Source organism: Macrotis lagotis, chromosome 1 (genome assembly GCF_037893015.1).
Source record: "Macrotis lagotis isolate mMagLag1 chromosome 1, bilby.v1.9.chrom.fasta, whole genome shotgun sequence".
NCBI classification, from domain to species: Eukaryota; Metazoa; Chordata; class Mammalia; order Peramelemorphia; family Peramelidae; genus Macrotis; species Macrotis lagotis.
In genome coordinates this window covers 40,379,623-40,398,158 of record NC_133658.1, presented here as the reverse complement: position 1 = coordinate 40,398,158, position 18,536 = coordinate 40,379,623, and positions in this window count along the sequence as shown.

The window sequence follows — 18,536 nt, the reverse complement described above, 5'->3', positions numbered from 1 at the left end:
GTTGCGGCCCTCCAGTGACCCCTAGTGGTTTAAAGCTGTGTCTGTAGTTAGGGACAAGCCCAAGGTTTGCAAAACATCCCTCCCCCATAGGGACATAGGAATAGTAAGTACCAAAGGGCGAAAAGTCCCTGCCACATCATCACTTTTCCATTTTAGAAATCTTAGGGACCTTTTCGCCAAAGTTCCTCCTGAAACTCCCGTGATGTCTTGGGGAGTTTTTGAAAGTTCCCAACAGGGCTGCCAATCTTTTGTGGATATGACCGAGACATCAGCACCTGTATCAATTAAACCTACAATCTCTCTTCCCTCCACTATAAGTGGTAAAGTGGGACGGTGGGCTGATATAGCCTGTGTCCAGGCCACAAATGTGTCCTCATGGGTACGTTCTCTCCAATCCTTATCTATCCAGGGGAGGGAAATAGCAAGAGCAACAGGCTCACCGCCTTTTAGCTCTATTGGGTAATGATGGGGATTTGTTACAGTTATAGAAGTCTGGCCTGGGCTTAGGAGCTGTGTGTGGACAATGACCTGGGGAGCGAGAGCAGTTCCAATCACTAAACGGTGGAAGTCCCTAGGGGAGGCTTTAACAGTAGTCGTAGTCCATGGACTCAATTCTGTGCTCTCTGAGAGGGGAATAGTAACCGAGGGATTTAGCAGATCAGCCCTGGGGTCGGGCCCTCGGTTTCTCGACCCCTCTTCCCTTTTCCCTGCGGCCCACCATCGCTATACTTCTGGTTCTTGTTTTTCTGCCTACAATGCTTTGCTATATGACCAGGTTTACCACAGACAAAGCACTTCATTGCACTCTTCTGGGAATTACGGCACTCAGCTTGAAAGTGACCGGTCTTTCCGCATCGGAAACAATTTCCTTTACCCTTTGATCTAGGCACTAAGTTTGTGGTTTGTAAAGCATTAGTGAGGAGATTAATAGAGGTTTGGAGAGGGTCCGGGGGAGGTTCCTCATCTAGGGCTTTATCAATTATCTCCTCTAAGGAGGGGTCAGCAGGCAGAGTAGCTAGCAAGCCCTTTGAATGAGTTAGTCCTCCCTTTATCAACTGAATGATTAATGGTTGTGCTGCATTCCCTGTCCCGAATTTCCCTTCTACCGTGGTCTGCACTCTGCTGATAAAATCTACAGCAGACTCCCTAGTCCTTTGTTTCAATTGTTGTAAGGGGGTGGCAGCTGCTCGAGCCAATTTGTTCAAGGCGTTTAGTCCTGCTATCTGCACTGCCCTGACAATGGATTCAGAAAGTTGTAATTGAGCGTCCACAGTGTTAAATTGGCCACCTCCAGTGAGTTGGTTAGTGATTAAGTCAGAGTTATTTGGGTCTATGATCTCAGCCTGTAGCCTGGCCTCTCTCCGCCAGTAGGCAGCCCAGGCGGTGTAATGAGATGACTCCAACACCGCCTGTAAAGTTTCGTCCCAATCTGTGGGGAGCCAGGCGGCGGTCTGGATGTTAGAACTTATGAGCCGTTTTACATAGGCAGATCCTGGCCCATAATTATGGACTGCCTCTCTGAGATCTTTGATAAATTTGTACGGTATTGGGCGGCGAACTCTAACCTGTTGGCCGTTTTCTCTTTGCACAAATACTGGGTAAGCAGCTGCTGAGGAAGTAAGATAGTCTAGGTCTTCTTCCTCTACCTCCTCCCCATCCTCCAAAGCCTTATGAATGGCCTGCTGTAATCGAGTCCGGCGGGGTGTCTGGCTGGGGACGGTCGCCCCAGACCCTTCCTTTCCTGTCATCAGTGCATGTCTCTAGCCATCTGCACCCGGTCCGCATATCCCTTGCTTCTCTGTATGTATGTCCGTTTGTTTCACTATCTTACTTTCACTTTTTACCGGGGCAGGCGGCCGACTCGCGGCAGCCAATTCCTCCCAAGGGTATTTGGGGGCTGGTTCCCTCAGGTCGTCAAGCCCCTCATCTGGGGGCGGGGGCCATTCAGGTTCCCCTAGTAACAAGGGCCCTGTTTGTGTTTCTCTGGGCACGGCTCCCAGTGGGGGCTGCGGGTCAAGAGCCGCAGCCACCACGGAGTAAATCACAAAGTCCGTGTCCGATAGAAAGCCAGGTTTTTCTGTGTTATAAGAGGCCATTTGGGTTCCTACCACTCTCCATTTCTGAGGGTCAATGCCGGTGTGGGAGACCCAAGGGGAGACAACCAATATTTTTTCCACCCAATCCCTACAGTCTTTTATACGGACTCTTATGCCATGAGTCTTTACTAGTGCATGTACTTGACATGCTAATACTCCTGAATCCTCTGGCTGTAAATGCTTAGACATTCCTTTGCCCATGTTTACTCCCTCTAGGTGTCCCGTGGACCTAGGGTGTCTGCCTCTTCTGTTTTTACTTAAACAGGCTTACCTCACTCGGCGGGGTCTTCGGGTGTCCCTGTTCGGGCGCCAGTTCTGTCCGGGGTCTTCTTCCCCGGACCCCCGAGTGAGCTCCTCAGTGGGCACTGCATCGGGCGTCCCCGGTTTTTCCCTCCCCCGGGGATCAGCGAGGAGGGACTCAGGCAGACACGTCTTCAGGAGGCATATGTTTTATTAGGTGCAGAGGGATCCCCCGAATAGCTCAGGGCTCTGGTTAATATAGGGAGTTATTTCCGGGCTGCCACCCCAATCTGCCCCGAGGGCAGAACCTACCACCCGATTGGAGCAAGCGACACAGGCCAACCAGGCGAAGCCACTGCTCCCCTTAAGGAGCCGTGTCTTCTCTGGGTTGGTCTGACCTCACTCCCGGGGAGGTCTTATCCACCCAGGCGGTCAGGGCCGACCCCCGACAAGGCAATATATCCCAGGCTAGTCAAATCCACACATCTGACTTGACCACCATCTCCTCATAGACCCTGATGGAGATAGCCCAGCCCAAGTGGAGATAGCCCCGCCCAAGACCATGAACCAAAGATCACTGGGCAATATTCATTCTCCAGGCCAGCGTCTACAGGCACCATCTTGGGAAGTAATTGTGGTGGAAATGGAGCTGCAGGTGCTAAAGTCACATCTCCTGAAGATCTAGAAAAGAAAATTCTTTTCACCAAAGTCCTTAGCATTGTCAAGTGGTTCAACATCAGAATAAGACTTCATTTTATCAGTGGGAATGACACTGTGCTACTGAACTCTAAGGACAATGCTACCTTTGACTTGTAACTGAAATCTTCCATAGGTCTTTTCTTCACCATTAGAATGTAAGCTTACTGAGGGTAAGCACTGTCTTTTCTACTTTTATCCCAAGCAATACCCAGCTCAGTGTGTTAGATATAATGAGTTATTCATCAATGCCTTATTCATTCATTCAGATAGGGGCCCTGGAGGGGCCAGTGTATCCAGAGGTGCCCACAAGCAAAGTTCTGGAGGACATAATAATTAATTACCTCAGGGTTTCCTATATTTGCCCAAGTACAGATCCCTCAGACTTTGTTCCTCCTCTCCCTTATCCCACCTAGATCTCAGTCCTCTTCCATTTCACCCCAGGTGCCCCTCTCACCAAATATCCAGTTTCACTGCTCCCTAGTATCATTCATCTTATATTTCATAGGATCAGAGAATATCAGAGAAGAAAGGGACCTTAAAAATTTACTCATTTTACAGATGAACAAACAGAAACCCAAAGTGGTTAGACTTTCCTAATGCACAAAAGTCATAAGTAGCAGCCAGAATTTGAACTCAGGACCTCTGACTTGAAATTCTCTGCTCTATTCACTATAGCAGTCTACCCTCTTACCACACAGAGTAGCAATCACCACCTACTCCATATAAGTCATATTCATATACAATTCTCTCCCATCAAGACATTTTCACAGACTCAGACATGTTTGAACCTCTTTTTAACTCTATTCTTTCTCACCAGGTTTGTCTACAGCACAAAAATCACCAGATTAATGAACACAGTAGTAAGATTTAGACTGAAAATTAGAAGGGGCTTCAGGAAACATCTCATCCAACTGTTTCATTTGGCACGTCTCTCACTCCTCTCCTCTCTCTCTCTCTCTCTCTCTCTCTCTCTCTCTCTCTCTCACACACACACACACACACACACACACACACACACACACACTCTCTCTCTCTCTCTCTCTCTCTCTCTCTCTCTCTCGCTCTTGCTCTCACTCTCTCGCTCTCTCACTTCTCTCTTGCTCGCTCTCACTCTTCCCCCCTCTCTCTCTCCTTACCTTCTCACCTCCCTCCCTATCTCTTCCTTTTCTTTCAATTCATCACCTCTGTGCCAAGAAGGAAGTTATGTGTTTCATCTTCAGTTTTCTGGACTCCTGATTACTTCTTGCAATGATAAGAGTTCCAAAGTTTTTCAATGTTAACATCCAATGATTTGAGAATTTTGTGGTTCTGGGAGTCACCAAGAGGAAAAGGTCTGGAAATGTCAATGACCTAAGAGATTAGCTGTTCCCAGGGTTTCTGGGAAGGACCTTAGGGGCCATTTAGTATAACCCCTTCACCCCTCTTATCTTACAGATGAGCAAAGTAAGGTCAATAGAAATTAGGTGTCCTGTCCAAAGTCACAAAGGATATAAGTGAGAAAGAAAGAAGGAAGGAAGCTAGTACCTACTATGTATCTGTTTTACAAATACCATCTCATTTGATACTCACAACAACCTTGGATGGTATGGGAGTTATTATCAAGGCTATTTGCAGTTGGGGAAACTAAGGCAGATAGAGTTTCAGTGACTTGCCCAGGTTCCCACAGCTGATAAGTGATTGAGGTCACATTCGAACTCAGGTCTTCTTGACTTTCAGTCAACAGTTCTCCCCATTGAGCCACTCAGCTATCTCTGAGCAGCTAGGCAGCAGAGAGGTGATCTAAGCTTACATACACCAACTTTAAATTCTGCTCTCTATCCACCATTCCTTAATTCTACCCTGTCTCTCAAGGCTTTCATTTTAAAGATGAAGAGTCTGAAAGCACAAGTGATTTAAATAACTAATCTAAAGTCACCTGGGTGACAAATAGCAGAACCACATACCTCTCAAGTATGACAAAAGGATGAATGAGGGAGCTTGCAGCAGAGGGCAAGAAGTATTAAGAAAAAGAGTCCATGGTAATGGGGCTGCATGGTAAAGTTAACAGAATGACTTGGAGGAAGGGGTCTTAAGGATTAATGAAGGATTCTTTTATCAGTGAAGAAACCACTAAAGCTCTCTGATTTAGGAGGATAAGAAAAGGCTTAAATTTTAATTCACAGTTCACTGCAAAGTTCACAGGTTATTGGAAAATGTCCACAGGTTATTTTAGGTAAGCAGCAAGATAAAAGCAAGTAGACGTAGTAAAATTAAGCAAAGAAGAAATAACTACAAGTTGGGCTGGTGAGAACATTCAGAACAGCATAGATGGAGAAGAGAGAAAGTCATGTGGCTAGGCTTGGATCGACATGGATTCAGCATGGAGAAGAGGGGAAGAAGAGTCATTATAGGGAGCCTAGTCCACATCCTATACAGGGAGCAATAAGGGAGAGGGTCAAGGAGTGACCCACCTGGACATGAATGGAGTCACACATACACATTAGAAGGTTGAGTCAAATAGGTGGAGGGATAGGGTAAAGAGGTTGAGGTTGCTTTCTATTATCATAGTGAATTTACATTTGAGAAGTTGGTTGGTTGGTTTGTTCTTGTCCTTCATTATCAAAGATCAAAACAACATCACTATATTTTAAGAAAAATTATAGTGTGTCTGACTGGGACTGATCAAATCAGTACGAGCTCAGTATGTTCTACCACAAGTTGGGCACAAATAGTCCAGGTGAACAAACACCTGGGGTAGGTACTCTAAATTTATGTATGTCACATTTCCTTTGAGCAGCTTCAATTCTGCCTCCTTCATAGGGTGCAGCACCCTTGTTGATAAGGGCACACAATGATGGGTGATCCTATGCCAGTGTCTCCCAAGCAGTACAGTCAATTCTAAAGATTTTTCAATGAGACCTTCAGGGTGTCTCTTTTGACACCTGTGAGTGCTGGTTCTATAGGCAATGTCCACAAAATAGTTTTTTTTGGCAAACATATGTCTGGCATTCTAACAATGTGTCCAGCCTATTGTAGTTGCACTCTCTGTAGAAATGTTGGACTGTTAGGCAGTTTACCTCAAGAAAGGACCCCAGTGCCAGGTCTTCTTCTTCTGCCAAGTGATCTTCAGAATCTTCCTAAGACAATTTAAATGGAAACAATTCAGTCTGGACATGGCACTGGTAGACTGTCCAGGTTTCACAGGCATAGAGCAATGAGGTCAGCACAATGGGTCTGTAGGTCTTCACTTTGGTAGTCCATCTAATACCTCTTCTCTCCCACACTTTCTTTTGGAGCCTCCCATAAACTAAGTTACTATTGCCATGCTTGTGTCAATCTCAATGTCAATGTGTACCTCCTTGGAAAGGACACTGCCAAGGTAAGTGAACTTGTCCACAGTACTCAAAACTTCTCCTTTTGCTGTAATATGGTCCACATATGACTGGTGTGGTGCTGGCTGATGGAGCATCAGTGTTTTCTTGGTGTTGGTGTTAATTGTTAGACCAAAATTAGCACAGGTGGCAGAGAATTGATTCATACTTTGTTGTATTTCAGCTTTAGAGGCTGCATTGAATGCACATCATCTGCAACAGAAGACCATGAACAAAAACTCCCACCACTGTGGTCTTGGCTTGTACCTTTTTTCAAATTAAAGAATTTGCCATCAGTGCAGTAACTGACATGGAAGCCATGTTCATCCTTTTTGAAGGCATTTGATAACATGGCTAAAAACATCATGCTAAAAAGTATGGGATCAAGGACACATTCTTGTTTTATTCCACTGGTGACTGGAAAATCTCAAGAGCATCGTCCACTATCCAGAACCTGGGTAAGCACACCATGAAATTGAAGTATAATACTGATGAATATTTGAGAAGAGGGTTAGACTGAACAATGGGGAGGAAGTCAGAGGTCCACTGAAAATGGCAGACAAGCACAGATAGTAATTCTTGAATATTACAAGAAAGTCTAAAGAAATATTTCTCCATTACCATACAGTGTTGTCTGGGGTGGGACTGAGAAGATCCTAGCTTTTACTACAGATGTATATAGATGAAGAGATTAGGAAGGGGAGTTCAGAAATATGCAAGTGGTGATCAAAATGAAGAAATCATTTCAGCCCTTCTTCCCACTCCACTCAGGGGGTCTTGTGTGACTCTGGACCATCCTTCAATGAGCATCTACAATCATCTTATGTGGACTCTCTGTTTTCAGCCTAAGGCATAAAGAACATCAAAACACTTTCTGAGAATGGAGTGGATATTCTGAGCCACAAGGGCCTTCTCTGAATAGCTACTTGGCAGGAAAAATTTGTTCTAGTCAGTGTGTCTAGAGATCCTTTTCTTAGAAGCTGATAAGAGTGGAATATTTTATGATTGTAAGACTTGCTTGGTTTTGCACAGATTATATAACAAAATAACTTGATCTCCTTTGATCTTTTTTGCCAGTGAGGGAGGTACCATTTGCATTTGGCTGAGGAGTAAATTGAATACTAAAACTTCATAACTACTAAGTGGCATAGGACCCCTGCTCCTAGTCTAGAGGGTTTTCCATTCAATTCAACAAGCATTTATGAAATGCCTACTGTATTCTCTTAAACCATAATTTTCTTAGACTAAAAATAAAATCACAAAAAGTTAATTCTATTCATGGAATTTTATTCTCTAGGGTAGATGATATCATTAAAGATACCAATCCTGATACAAAATTTGGTGGGTATTTTATATAGAAATGACAAAGAATAATAAAATTGATTTAAGAGACCAATGAGATTTCATATAGATTACATAGTTCTACATTATGATCCTCTCACAAGTTATAATATTTGCTTCAAATTCTGATAATTAAGAATTCCACTTTGACTGGAGAAGGAATGTTTACAAATAGCCATAGGATTACTCTCTCCATATCCAAGATGTCTCTTATCAATGTCGTTAGTTGACCAAGGTAAAGGAATTTATTGGTGTTATTACAAAGCTGACCAGGTAGTACTGACACAGGCCAAGTCAACAATCAGATATAGAAGACAGGTCTTGACATGGCAGGTTGACATTTTTATATAGAGACTACAATCAGATTTATAACTATTAGTTGGAGGCTGATAAACCAATTTCATTTATTAGAAATATAGCTTAAGACTTAGACATTTCCTCATTTGGATCAAAGTTAAACTCTAATATGATCTGTACATTAATCAGACACAGATTTAGGGAGAAGATGGGTATATTAAAGGGAAAATGACATGTCTTTGGGACCTAGTTTTGTCAAGAGATATGATCAGGCAATGTATGGTCCGTAACTGTACATAAAAGTAAGTGATACAAATACAATATCAAAAGGCAAATTACAATGTTCCAAAGGGGGCAGTCCCTTTTTGATTATATAGATTATACAGGTAAGGAGCACCAAATAGCAAAAAGAAAATTAAGGTACATTTCTTCTGGAGTCATCCAGTACAGTTCAATGGCTCAACATGTTGTTTTTGAGAGGGCGGAGCCAAGATAGCGAAGTAAAACCAAGAATTCCCACAAGTTCTCCCCAGACCATTCCAAATTCCTTTAAATAATGACTCTAAACAGATTCTATAGTGGCAGAAGTCATGGAAGACTGAGTGAAACTGATGTCCAGCCCAAGACAATTTGAAAGAAAGGTCTGTTAAAACGGGGTTAGAAAGGGTCCACAGTGCAGCCAAGTTGTACTGGAGCAAACCAGCTCTAGCCATCGAGGAATAGTCCACATGTTGCCTGAGTCCCTGGAGGCACTTGGGTCCATGGCAATGGTAGTGATTTCCAGACCTCTCAGTTCAAGGAGTGCTAAGGACATAAGGGAAGAGCAACAGGAAAATTGTCATACCAGAGTAAGTGCGGAGTCCAGTTCAGCACAGGTCTCAGTGCAGATTTGGTGCCCAGGGTAACCACCTGGTAGCTGCTTCTAGAACACTCATCCCATGAACATTAAGGAGATGGGGGAGATTACAGAGGTCTCTCTTCTATCCATAAAGCAGGACTTTGATGCTTTACTCATACTCAGATCTAGGTTGTAGTCTGGGGCCCAAGGAAAAAGAGCTTTACTGCCACAGAAGAGCAGAGACCCTGCTCAGGGCTCCAGGGCAGAAAGGAGTACATGTTGTCATCTACAGACCAGAGACAGGCCAGGAGAGCAGTCAAACCTTCTCGTAGGGGGCGGCTAGGTAGCACAGTGGATAGAGCACCAGCCCTGGAGTCAGGAGTACCTGAGTTCAAATCCAGCTTCAGACACTTAATAATTACCTAACTGTGTGGCCTTGGGCTATCCACTTAACCCTATTGCCTTGTAAAAACTAAAACAAAAAATTTAAAAAATCTCTTGTAAGACTGGAGGAATTGAGGTCCTGGGGGGCGGTCCCTGAAAACAGCTACAAAACCCTCAAAGACTTGGGTCAGGGCACCCTCCACCCTGGAAGCAGAGCCCACCTTAGCAGAGAGATTAAATCAATTCATAGGCTGGGGACATGAGCAAACAACAGAAGAAAAAAATCCAACCATAGATAATAATTACTTTGTCCCAATGGAGGATCAAAACACGCACTCAGAAGATAAAAATCAAAGCTTCTGTATCTAAAGCCTCCAAGAAAAAAAGTATGAATTCACCTTAGGCAATGAAAGAGTTCCAAAAAGATCTTAAAAATCAAGTAAAGGAGGTAGAGGAAAAATTGGGAAGAGAAATGAAAGCAATGCAGGGAAAATCATGAAAACCAAGTCAGCAACTTGGTGAAAAATATTTTTGAAAACCTGAAGAAAATTAAAAAACCAGTTTGGGTCTTAAAAACCAGTTTGGGTCAAATGGAAAATGTCAAAAGGCCAATGAGGAGAAGAATGCCTTAAAAAGTAGAATTGAACTGATAGAAAAGGAGATATAAAAGCTCTCTGAAGAAAATAATTCCTACAAATGCAGAATGGAGCTAAGAGAAGCTGATGACTTTGTGAGAAATCAAAAAACAATAAAATACAATCAAAAGAATGAAAAACTAGAAGAAAATATGAAATATCTCACTGGATAAACAATTGACCTGGAAATTATTGGGCTACCTTAAAGTCATGACCAAAACTATACTTCCAAGAAATTCTTCAGGAAAATTGTCCTGATATTCTAAAAGCAGAGGATAAAATAGAAACTGAAAGAATCCATCAATCATCTCCTCAAAGAGATCCTTAAATGAAAACTGCCAGAAATATTATAGCCAAGTATAGGAACTATGAAGTCAAGGAGAAAATATTACAAGCAGCCAGAAATAATTCATATATCATGGAGCTATAGTAAGGATAGCACAAGATTTAGCACCTTCTACATTAAGGGCTTATAGGGCTTAGAATATGATATTCTGGAAGGCAAAATGTTTGGATTACAGCCAAGAATCAAGGACCCAGCAAAACTAACTGTTCTTTTTCAGGGGAAAAGATTGATATTCAGTGAAATACAGGACTTTTAAACTTTCCTGATGAAATGACAAGAGCTGAACAAAAAGATTGATCTTTAAGTACAGGACTCAGGTGAAGCATAGAGTCATATGAACTCTCTCATTTACTAGGGCAGTCAGAAGGAATATTTATTTATAGACAAGACACAGAAGGGAGTTGAATTTGAATGCATAATATATTAAAAATATGGAGTTAATGGGTGGGAAAGGAATTTATTAGGAGAAAGGGAAAGGAGAGATAGAATGGGGTAAGTTATTTTACATAAACGAGGCAAGGAAAAGCTACTGCACTGAAGTGTAAGAGGGGGAAGGTAAAGGGGAGTGATTACTCTCATCAGAAGTGACTCAGACAGAAAATAACATATACACTCTATTGTATATAGAAATATAACTTACCCTTGAGAAAAATAGGAGAGGAAAAGGATGGGAGAAAGGGGACAGAGGGAGGGGAAAGGTAGTTTAGGTGATAGAAGAGAGGGAAGACTGTGGGAAAAGAGTATTCAGATGCAACACACTTTTGAGGAGGGTGAAAGAAGAGACAGATGTTTCTGAGATTTCTTTTCAATTTGGGTTACTTGTAGATATTTTCCTTTCTGATAAAAGAATTTCTTAACATAACATTTTGAAAACAAGTTTTAAAAAATACTTATTTTCATTACTAGAAAATGGAATTCTGGAACCACTTAATGACAATTTATACTTTTAGTTGTCGATTGCCATGTTGATATTCACAGATTAAGATATAAATAGAGATTAATTGGCATTATTGTTGTTGTCGCTGTTGTTATTCCTTCACTTGGAGAATATTATACCACTTCACAAAATAAACTTCCATAACAATGAAGATACTACTGCAAAAGTGATGCCAAAACCACACATCAATCTGGGTGGTTATAAAAACATAGAAAAATGTAGTCCAAATGACTTATATTTCTAAAGCTGATTTTAATATTGATTACCTGACATAATTATAGCAATTAGCCATAAAGATCAGGGACTAAACAGACATGTTCCCTTATGTAGAGGTCATATGGGTAGCCTCAAATACCTTAAGTCAGACTTAACTATATCAGATGTCACATTTTAGGAAATAGAGGCAGAAATCCCAGATTTTGTTGAAAATTGCTCTTTCAAATCTTATCCCACCCAGTAAGCCTTCCACCAGTAGTATCCAACCCCCATTGGGTTTCCTGGCTTCTATAGACTATGGCCCACCAGTATTGCTTTGATACCTGGGTTTCAGACTCAAAATAGAAGGCCACTTTTCAATCTTATAATGTCTTTAATAATAATTCCCTAAAATTAGATAGAGATTCTGCTCTAAACCTTATAATCTAGAGGATCAGAAAATGTCACATAGTGATTATAATCATAGAAGTAATGATAAGAAAAACATCATAGAAAAATCACAAAATTTAATTCATGTTGCACAGGTGATTTTACATAAAATGATTTGGAAACATATATAGAAACAAATTTTATAAGAAAAAATTTTTCTATTAATGTGCTCTTATCATCTATGATCAAATAAACATGATCAATACACCATTGTTTCTAGAATCCTCTTAAAAGCTGATTCTTAAACACTTGCAAATACTTCTGGAAATGTCTTGTAATTAGGATGTAATAAATAGCACTTACAATGGTAACATCTAGATACCACTGTAGAAAAATGAAGAGAGAAAAAAAAATAGCAATAAAACAAAAACAATTTTTAAACTATGGGAATCCATATTACATATATATATATATATATATATATATATATATATATATATATATGACGGAGAACATCATTTCAAATAATACGCTTGATTATCACATAATTACCATAACTACTATATTTTAAAATACAAAACTTCTATTACAAAATCATACCAAAAATCACAAACAAATCTTATACTAACCCCCCCTTTTTTAATCAAATAGGGTGCATAATGCCACCTGCAGATAAAAAGAAAGAAAAGGGGCCTTTGAAACTTTATATATCTTCAGGCAGGAAAAGAAGCTCTTTAAAGCCAGCCAACCCCTTAGTGTTCCACAAAGGATGAGAACAAGGATAATTAGTATCCCAGCACTAGACAAAAGAACAGATCTGATCAAAATGCCTATACCTGAGGGGAGGTCATTAACAACGACACGCCATAGTTGGTTGATGTTTCTTCTCTCAAACTAGTGGTCCAGTCCTGAAACCTGTCTATACTATCCTGTTATCTCCTGAGACTTATTAACATAAAAACAACATTCCTCACTGAGAAAAAACATAGATCCCTCCCTTTGCCATTAGAAGGGTATCCAATGACCAGCAGTTTTGTAACACTACTCCCACCAGGGAGTCAACTTCACCCTTCAGATTTCTCACTATTACTGCTAACTCCACATTCATGTCAGCCATCTCCACAGACAGGGACTTAGAAATCTCTTGAGAATTCACAAAACTAACCACTCCCACTCCAGCAGCAGCCACCACAGTGCCTCCTATGATGAGGGGCAGAGGGGGGAATGCATGGTGGGCATGGACTGGCCAAACTGAGGGCCAAGGCTCTGCATCTATAAAGTCATAGACTGACAAAGGTATGGGAGTATTCCCAGGAACATAGTGAAGATCAGGCATTGCTTAGAATTGTACATAATCCTGACCCCCTGAGGAGGAAGAATCTGAAAGAGAAATGAGCCACACATAAAGAATATCCCTAGGGAGGATGGCAGGATGAGAGAAAATGAAATAGTGCCTGGGGTCCTTATGGAGTTAGAGATTTGTCCCCAACTAATGAGTCCACTATTAAATGGATCTCCAAAGGTATCGTTATATATAAGCCAACTCTGAGAAATAATCATTCCCATGGAAGGGTTTAGTCATGAGTTATTGGATATGCCATTAGAAACAGTGATAGCTGAGTCTAGAGACAACTATCCCTTAAACTTTTTTCAGAAGAATGGGGAACTTAGAAACACTTCATATTCATGTCTCTCTCCAGACTCACTTGTACTTTTAGCTGTCAATTGTAGGTCAGGAAATGCATCTGCAGAAAACTTTAAGTCCTCACATGGATGGGCTTGTGCTGTCAAATCAATAGATCCCCAACCAATGGCAAAGATAGGATATCTAGCAGTGATTCCCAGTAGGTTGGCACATAACCAACAGCTAGACAGGTTAAACAGTTTGGTTGCCTTCTGGCTTAAGTTTTACATGGGGTATTTTGATATAGGAGAGGAGGGATGGAGTTTATCCCAAAATGGTGATTCTTCACTAGTGGGCAAAAGATATAAAATAATCATAAACTGACACAGGGGCCTACCCATGCAGAGTAATGAAATGGGATGAAAAATACAATGGAATGCAGAAAACAGGATTATGACTACTGAGTATTTGTGAAACAATACAATAAGCAAGGAAATTTTAATCAGGCACACGCATACTACTCTGCACTTATTAAAAGGGATAGCAGTGTAAAATATCAAAGTTAAGTATGGAGGATAGTTGAAGTCTCACAGACCTGGTCCTGATTCTTGGTGATACCGGCTACTCTTGATGTCATCTTCTTCTGGCCCTTCAGAATCATATGGCAAGTTCTCCAGTAAATTCTGATGTTCACCCAGGGTTGGGGGTAGTTTTCAGGTGGGACAGATAAATCCATGCATCTATATCCTAGAGCTTGGCAACATGGAAAAGTAATATAAGGTCCCTTGGAAAGTTCCTTCCCAGCAAGACTCCAAGGAGTGTTTTCTCAGGTGTCCCTTCCAGAAAACCAGCAGAGATAAGAGGGCTAGCCTCGAATGGCAAACCTAAGGGACAAGACTGAGAAACAAGATCCTGGACTTGATGAATCTGCTGACAAAACTTAGCACAATATTCTTAGAGACACTGAGTTGCCAGAGGAAAGATTTCAGCTGGGTTAAGGGACATAGATCTCCCCATAACAATTTCATAAGGGGAAAGTTTAGTCTTGCCCATAGGTCAGGTCCTGAGAGGGAGAAGGATAATGCAGAGGACTTTAATCCAGGATGCCTTGAAATCACAGGTTAGTTTCCCTAATATCCACTTCACACCCCATTGGTTCTCTCCACTAGCCCTGTAGACTGCAGATGATATGCACAATGTAAATGATGATGATGATGAATTCCCTAGGCTTTCAGAATTTTTTAAGACTTTTGCCCATAAAATGAGTTTCCCTATCACTATGAATTTCCCATGGAACCCCCAATAAGGGAGGATCTGTTCACATAAAATCTCTACAACCTCAGTATTTGTGACTCTACAGGAAAAACTTCCAGCCAGCTAAAGAACATACAAACCATAACCAATGCATACTTATACTGTTTTCACGGAGGCAGGTGGATGAAGTCAATCTGCCAAATTTCAAGAGGAGAGGAGGAAAATGGAAAAGTGCCTAAGGGAAACTTAAAAGATTTGGAAGGATTATACTGAAGACAGTTTTGACACTTGGACACCACTTCCTCAACTATGTTCCTTGATATCCCCCACCAAGATTTTGAAGCAAGCTCATAAATCTTATCAGTACACCAATGACTTAAATGATATAAATGCTGTAGTAATGAATGATGTAGTTGATGGAGGAGGACAACTTTGAGGCTTCATTTCTGAAGTCCTGTTTCTGGGTCTTGGGTGCACTCTTGTGCTTCCCATTGATGGTAGTGTCTCTGGAGAGATTAAGTCTTCTGTCTTTGTTAAATCCACTAAGTCAATTGTAGGAGGTACAGCTGTATGGGATAGATCCTTATAGGAATTGGGGAAGAAAGCATTGCTTCCTTTGCTGCCTTATCAGCTAACCAATACCCCTTAACCTCAGGAGCAGTCAAGAGAATGGTGAGTCATTTTAACAACAGCCACTAGCTTAAGTAGAAGCACATACTCCAAGATCCTGGAAACTTGTTTCCTATGTTTAATGGGCTACACAGTGGAAGTTAAAAATCTTCTTCATTTCTACAACATCCCAAAATCATGTGCCACTCCAACAGCACACCTATTATCTGTGTAGATGTTAATTTTCAGTCCTTTTCCTAATTCACAGGCTCTAGCTACCGCTTCTAACTCAGCCTGCTGGGCAGAGTGAGCAGAAGGTAGCCGATGAGATTCTAGTAACTCATTTGCTGTTGGTGATGCCATAACCTGACCCACTAGAACCTTACAGTTCCTCAGGCAGGAGTCATCTGTGAATACTGTGAGGTCTGCCTCAGGAATGGCTGCTTCTTTTAGATCTCTTCTAGAAGTCAGTAAGTGATTCAGAATTGTGACAGTTTTGTCAGAAGGAACAGGTTCATGGTCTTTGCTCACAGATTGGTCTATTCTAAACTAGGGGCAATTTCTAGAAACTCAGCAGGGTTAAGTATATGAAATCTTTTGATGTGACATGGGGGCAACAAAACTGTATTTCAATTTTTGCTAGATGACTGCTTAATAAATGTAGGGTGTGATGTGATTTGAGAAGAGGTTCAAATGCCTAGGATCCAAGGAGGATCACCGGGGAGTCCAGTATTGTATCTTCAGTCTGTTTAAGAGTCTCAGATATAGCAAGGACATTCCTTAAGCAGGGTGGGAGCCCTCTAACTACTGTATCCAATACTTTCCTATTGTACCTATCCCATTTTTCTGTACTAAAACTCCAACTGCATTTTTTCCTTTTCCATTGCAAACAGAACAAAAGAAAGTGAGTAATTAGGAAGGCCTAGAGCTAGTAACTTAGAAAGAGATAGCTTTATAATCATGGATAGCCCTGCACTGTTCTTCAGACAGGCAAAGGGAGTCAGGGGTTTGATAATGTAGAGTCTTATACAAAGGGCAAGCTAAAACAGAAAATTCAGATATCCAAGCAAGACCCCAAAATGCCCTTAGCTGTCATTTTAAGAGGGGTTTGCAAAGACACAGATTACCTTGATTCAGAAAGGATCAGGGATACAGGATTAATATCAGATATTAAATATCCTAGAAACTTCACAGAAGACTGACTAAACTGTAGCTTATCTCGGCAGGCTTTATGACCATTTAAAGCCAGGAATTTGAGAAGCTCTGAAGCATCTTCCTCTCCTGAACTTAAATCAGGGGAACAAAATAACATATCATATACATATTGAAGGATTACTGAGTTATGGGAAAGGACAAGAGAAAAGAAGTTATCACATAAAAATTGACAGAAATATGAAAGCAGCTTTAAGAAAAACCATTGGTTAATACTGTCTACATGAAATACTTCCCTTCCAATGTGAAGACAAAGAGATATTGGTTACTGGGGTGTAGAGGAACAGAGAAATAGGCATTAAAAAGAACTATTCCAGTGGATATGGTGAGAGAAGGAGGAATGAGAGATAGCAGGTTGTGGGGTGTTGGAAACTATAGGGTAATGAAGCAAAACAATGGCATTAACAACCTATAAATCATGTACAAGCCTGCAGCCTTTATTTCAGCCTTCCTCACTAAGAAAGGGGGCACACTGCATGGGGATGTTCATGTGCTAATTAATCCATTTGATATATCACTTTGGATCAAAGGCCTAGCCCCGTCAATAGCAGTGAGAGGAAGTGGATACCTGGAAGAGGAAAAGAGCTATCAATTTAGACCTTTAGTGGAGAGGTTGGAGCAATACATCAAATATCAGTAGGGTCTGTGACCCATACCTGAAGCAAGACCATGGCAAGGGCCAGTGACTCCATCCCATCAGGCTGGCAGTAGAGACCCGGCTGCCACAGGAGCTAAGATGGAAGAGCAATGATCTAGTTGACAAACAGGGGAGTTGAATCTGAAAACAGCCATTAAGAAAGACAAAATATAATTACCAAGAAGGTGACAAGGAGCTTTAGCAACTAGGAGAAGAGTATGCCAAAAATTGTCCTGTCCCATAGTGACAGAAGGAGAAGTTTTACATGTTCCAAAAAGCTTGTTATATACCCCTACCACCACTGTACTTTCTTAATTCCTAGGAAGAGGACAGGAGATTTTACCAGGATCCAGAACTGATAGGGTAGACCCAGTGTACACCAAAGCAGAGTGGCCCTGAATAGCCATGAGCACCTCTACTAGTAGGGTCATGGGCACAGATGGATAAAAAGGGGCTGGATCCTGAAAATCTACCTTGTAGCACTCCTAAGGCTGAGGAGAAGAGTTTTTTAATTCCTGCTTTTTGTTGCTCTCTCAATCTTTGACAAAAGTTTTGAACTGTTTCTTCCAGTGGATTGGATTTTGTATTAATGACAAACCCTTGTTACTTGGTTCTCAGACTGGCTACTAGTTACAAGTGGATGTTAACTACTTAAGTTTCATAGCATAAAATTTTTCTTTCTTTTCTCTTAATTCCATGTTCTCCTGGACGTCCTGCTCTAACTGAGCTGCTAAGCAGTTAGGTCAGCTATGAACTGGGAATGCTTAATTTGCCATTGTGGAAGGGTAATTTTGATATTCATGGACAGAGAAGGTTGAAGATTGTTAACAAAGTAAGAGAGAAACTGAGTCTCTTCTCCTTCCTGATCATGCTTTTTTTAAAAGATTTTATTTATTTTAAATTTTACAATCTTTCCCCAGTCTTGCTTCCCTTCCCCCACCACAGAAGGCAGTCTGTTAGTCTTTACATTGTTTCCATGGTATGCATTGATCTAAGTTGAATATGATGAAAGAGGGAAATCATATCCTTAGGAAAGAAACATAAAGTATGAGATATAGCAGAAGTATATAATAAGATAACATTTTTTTGAAATTAAAGGTAAATAGTCTTTGGCCTTTGTTCAAACTCCACAATTCTTTCTCAGGATACAGATGGCGTTCTCCATTGCAGATACCCCAAAAGTGTGCCTAATTGTTGACCTATTGGTATGAGAAAGTCCATTAATGTTGATCATCACTCCCATGTTGCTGTTAGGGTATACAATATTCTTCTGGTTCTGCTCATCTCGCTCAACATCACTTCATGCAAATCCTTTCAGGTTTGCCTGAATTCCCATCCCTTCTGGAACAATAGTGTTCCATGACATACATATACCACAGTTTATTAAGCCATTCCCCAACTGATGTATATCCTTTCAATTTCCAATTCTTTTGCCACCACAAACAGAGCTGC